This window comes from Bidens hawaiensis, unplaced genomic scaffold (assembly GCF_021521415.1).
Source record: "Bidens hawaiensis isolate Kalapana, Puna unplaced genomic scaffold, B.hawaiensis_p1.1 tig00019696_1, whole genome shotgun sequence".
NCBI classification, from domain to species: Eukaryota; Viridiplantae; Streptophyta; class Magnoliopsida; order Asterales; family Asteraceae; genus Bidens; species Bidens hawaiensis.
The window spans coordinates 67471-73463 of NW_027492994.1; positions in this window are offsets into that span (position 1 = coordinate 67471).

Consider the following 5993-nt stretch of genomic DNA (forward strand, 5'->3'; position numbering starts at 1 on the left):
AATCTCATTGTAGATTTGTAGTTATGAGAGAGGTTTATTCAGGGATCTTAAAAAACCATTACTTTTTTATGTAAAAACTAATAAAAAAACTCATGTAGAAGACGCTTAATAAAAAAACATTTATTTTTGTAAAAATAAATTACTTTTTAAATATTGTTTATAAAGTTTTTTTATTAAAACGGTTTTATATAAAAAAAACAAAATTGATTATGTAAAAATAATTTTTTTTATACGTAAAAATGAGTATTCTGTAACTTTTTTTTACAGTTCTACCTACCACAACCACTAGAGCCATTTTCAACACACGGTCTGACACTATTGGATTACACTTACAATATTCAAATGAGTATACCCTACTACATGTAACATGTACCAAGGAAAAACAAAATTATACAAGTACTCATTAAAACCAGGGGCCTGGATAGTTGGAACCCTAAACGAATATCAACTAGGAACAAAGGACCATGGATGGGAGAGCAGAACGTTAACGGAGTTATGTGTTTTATTGTCAAACCCACATATTAACGGCGACATGTTCTGTTGTTGGCTTTTGATACTCACACCAAGACTATAGCAACCCCATAAAGATATTATTTTCATACAAACTTTTAATTTGTAGCTTTATCATACCCTTTATTTAGTTTATGAAAACTTAGACTTTGTAACTCTATTGTCTTTTTATGAATTTTATCATAGTAAATTGGAATTTGTAGCTTTATCATCCACTTTATTTTAACAATTCAAAATTCGAATTATAACTTTATATCCACTTTATCAATAGTTTGCATTCGACAACTTGTGAGTGGTCAAACAATCTGTCATACTACTTTTATTGGAATAATATAGTGGGAATTTGTACGATCTATTTTATAATTTTATCGTATGGGATTGGAATTCGTAGATTTGTCATACGTGTTATTTTAATCATCAGAAATTGTAATTTGTAACTTAATAATCCAATTTATTGCCAGTTAGGGTTAAACAACTCGTGGCTGCCAAAGCCTTAGCATAGTATTTTCTTTATCTGAATAATATAGTTGGTTACATAGATTTTGATCCCGTACAGTGCCAAAATTGTTTATACAATATTTTTTTGGACAACCCTAACATCTTTAGTTTAATTTCAACACCGTCTAACCGAATGTGGAACCATTACATTCTTGACGATTTTTTGTCTCTAACACAGTGATAATAGGGTATAACTGTGCCAATTGTTTTGGTACACTTTATGACCACTGTCAACAGTGAAAAAAAATTATATTATCCTTTTTTATTAAAACGTAAGTGTATTTTCCTTTTATCATGTTTTGTTTAATATAAATTTATATTAGCACTTATCTAACGTTACAGAGACAAAAAAATCGCTGCTATGATCCCTTAACAATTAGTACACTTATACAATAAAAAAAATCCTCTAGAAATTGTTTGTGTTGTATATGTTCATGTCAAAAGTTTTACATACGGGGACTTTCAAAGAATGAACAATATCTAATGATTTATGGCGGTTTAAAAATTGTTATCATTCAACAAACGAAACTCATTCCATTCATCTATGACATGCTAAAGGGGTTTAAGTTATATCCGTCGCTTTATTCTATTAGGGAACTCACCCACGAAAAAAGGAACCTCAAACTAATTGTTGGTACATAGACATAAATGAAATTTAAAACATGCTATCACAAATGCATACTACGTAAACACGCATGCATCTAAAAAATAAAATGTTGTGCTTCTTATATAGATGTTGTAGGGAAAATAATAGCCGAGGAATTTGTAAAACATCAATGCAAGTTTGAATTGTTCTTGCAAAATGTCACGTAAGTTCTTACTTAGACACAAAAAAATAGCATCATATAGTGTCATTACTAAACCTTTGTTGTTTTGTTAAAAAAAATAAAACAATGCATGTGTACAACGGTCACATAATACATATGGTTTTGTATGTCAATTGTCAACAAACATATTAATCGGTTCAACATATTTTCGGCAATGCTACAGAAAAACGAGTCATACCACTACACCTTCGCTTGGGTGTATTTCACAATGCAAAAGCAGTTCTTTATGATAACATGTTATTATTACTTGTACTATACATTTTTTTTGCAGTTATGAATGATTAACGTCTTATTAGTATTACATCTTTCGCTATTTGTAGATTTTGGTTTCTTTTCATATACACTAATCATGTACATGTGTAATGAAACCGTCAACTTCATACAGGCTAAATCATATACAGTTAACGCGTAGGCATGGAATCAACGTACTAGACATACACTCATACGCGCAATACAAAATACAATGGCTATTTTTCAATGGAAGGAATAGTATGTTTAAAACCAAAAATGGGTTTGCTAATGATACATAACCAAATTAAATCTAACATTGGTTGCGAAGCCCGATCCAACATAACCGTTTTAAAAAGTCATACAGTTATGCCTTATTCATACTTAAATCGTTAGATCAAATTTTAATCAAAATCCTTTCGTTTCTTATTCAACTATATTAATAATTTGTTCATTTACATGCCCCAAAAGTCTAATCAAGCCCAATCAAATGCCCGCCGTGCCCCCGCTTGTAAGGCCCCGTTACCGGTAGCCCTACTTTCGTGTTGGATTTACTCATAAACGCAGTTCTAAATATCAGAGTTAATTAAAACATTCGCGGAATATAAAAGCTTTCATAAAACTTTTCATAACAAAACACGTCTTGTCTTAAAACATCATTTTGTCTTTCAAAATAAACGAAACATTAAACTTAAACGTCTTGAGTCTTCCGATGCCAGCCTCTTATTCAGTGTCACGTGTCTCCTCAAGCGAGCTGCCTCATCCTACTCACCTGCGTGCATACTAAAAGTCAGCTACGCTGAGTGAGTTCTAGTTAATCATACACTATACAATACACATAAACTTATATTCTTTCATTCATACTTTCATACTTTCATACTTTCTTTTGTATTAACTTACTTTCATATCTTACGTTATAAAGAGCATTACGCCCTACATTCCTCGAGTATTATTAGGGCTCGGTACCCTCCTTCCTCGAGTATTATTAGGGCTCGGTACCCTCTTTCCTCGAATATTAGTAGGGTTCGGTTCCCTAGTTCTCGAATATTAGTAGAGTTCGATTCCCTCTTCGTTACCATACAACCATACATCATACCTCGAGTATTATTAGGGCCCGGTACCCTCTTCGTAACCATACAACCATCCTTTCCTTCTTTTATTAACTTTATCACATTCATACACATAAGCATACATATCATACTTACCTTATACTTAGCGTTACAACCTGACAGTACGTGCAATATCCGAAGATCGTTCACGTACCGTCAAGCCATCATTCATACATATCACATCATTCACATAAGGCATACACTTATCTCTTAGGATAAGCGTATTAACAAACATATCGAGTATGCACACAGCCCCGAAAACATAACACATAATTGGGGCTAGAAACTCACCTGAATCCTGTTACGCTCTCCGTTAATAGTTATTCCCTTCTTGAGCTGTGCACGGCTAACTGTATAATATTTACACGTATCAATTAACTACTACTACTCATGTTGTATTTCTATCTTTATATGACCCACAACAAACGGGGGTCCGGGGGCAGCGCCCCTGGCAGCGGGGTCTAGGAGCGGCAGCCCCTAGCAGGGTCCAAGGGGCAGAGCCCCTGGCTGGGGTCGAGCTGCCAGGTCAGCTTGGAAAAATTTTATTTCCATTAACTGTCTTAATACATTTTTCATTAGGTTTTTAATTTATTTTCTAATCGAACTTGACTTTAGGCGAAGTTAAACCTTAGGCGAACTTAGCTTTAGGCGAAGTTAAACCTTAAGCGAACTTAGCTTTAGGCGAAGTTAAACCTTAAGCGAACTTAGCTTTAGGCGAAGTTAAACCTTAAGCGAACTTAACTCAGGCGAAGTTAATTAGTTAGGCGAACTTGCTTGCAAGCGAAGTTAAGCTTGCAGGCGAAGTTAAGCTTTGCAGGCGAAGTTAAGCTTTGCAGGCGAAGTTATGGTTTTGCAGGCGAAGTTGCCCAGTTCAGCTACGGGTTTGGTTTTTATCAAGCATTTTGGCGATTTTTATACCCTTGTTATGGTTCGACATCACCCACTACGTTCCCTAACCGTTTTCGGTCGTATATATATCCCGTATATACTATAAAGCTTGGACCTTTAAGTAAAAACGTTCAATACTACGTAAACTTTAAAGGTCAAGAACATACCTTTAGCGCTCGTTCGATCTTGGTTAGCTTGTTTATGCACTCTAGATCTCGTGTAATAAGATCTAATACCAACTAACGTTTACTCTCTCTCGGATCTTGCTCGTTTATGGTGTGTGTGTGTTTGGAGTGTGTAGAGATTATGATGGAAATGAAATGAGGGTTTAGGGTTTTAGGTTGGTTTAGGGGATATTTATATCCCTTAAAGCCCATGGACCTAAGGCCCATTCTCATTTAACCCATCTCAATTAATCTAAATCCATGATCCGTTCTTTACTCGATATTAATTAATTAATAACGCTAGGATGTTACACCGCTGCAACGCGCAGACACTTTTACTAGTAATAGATAATAGATAAATTGATTGATTTTTTAAAAATGGATCAACTTTTATGCATATACTTATAATTTAATGATAAAAAAATTACTTTGTAAAATGAAAGCATATTCGAGTTTTTTTTCTTTACAATCTTCTACAATACATATAGTACAATATGTTAATGATAACATTTAAAATTATATTCTTTTCAATCTTTGACAAACATGGTTTGTTGTTGATTTTTTGATTTCATCAAATATTTTGGAATATATAGTAAAATAATATGTTAATATTTATTTTTATAAAAATGTATAGATATAATATAAATAGAGTATAAAAGAAAAGTGAATAATTATTGATCTACTACATATATTAGGGTCAATTAAGATATTAGTTTTGGAGGGAAAAGAATTGTGAGAATTAACCAAAAGATGACAAGTGTGCACAATTATTTTACTTTATTAGAATAACTAGTTTTAGAGCCCGTGTCACACACAGGATAATTCAAATTATAAAATTATAAGTAAAACAAATAATTACATACCGTATATAAAAAATATATATATTACATTTATACTCGTATCTATACAATGTGTACATAAATTGATTTTATTTATATCACAAAATGATTTTTTAAATGAACTTAATAAAAAAAATGTCCGTGCAAAATCGTACCAAAAAATGCTTCTTTCTATTGAAAAATTCATTCTCGGTGTCATATATGTATAATTGAAAGAATTTTGGTTATGAACCAATTTCGAAAATAAGAATTCTCATACGATAGTAGTTAGCCTAAATACAAAAGAGGCGGTACCTTTATTGATATATTTATCAATTTACCACCCATCAAAGGAAAGTAGGATATTAAATTGTAGCAATGGATGTTCTTCAAAACTATGTTTTTCTGAGCTACACCATAAAAAAGATTTTGATAAGTTTCAGAGGGCTTTTCGACTTTGTCATAATGACAATATAAAAAATAACATGTTAACCCATTCAATTTTGTGAATATTTTGTTTCATTTGAGCATAGTTTTGCATGACATGCTTCCCATACAACGTTATGATTACTATTGAAGGAAAAATTAATGTTGACATAAATATTTCAAATTTGATAAAAGTTATAAGCATTTATAGGTATGGGGGTGGCATGTCGAAAGTGTTCGCAATCTTTTCTTAAATTTTAATAGTTTAGGGAAAAATAGTCAATTTGCCAAATCCCGAACCTTTTGATTAATTCAAAAATGCCCTTAAAAATAAACTTGAACCTCGAATCATGTTTAAAATTCTAACTTTCGTACTTTTGACATTTTCAAGTCAACACTTTGAACCCATAACAAATTTGACGATAAATCTATTTTGCATTCTCAAACTTTTAAAATACTCAAAATTTTCATTTTTGACATGTAACAAATTTTGACCTAAATGTAGTTAACTTGTACCAAACAATC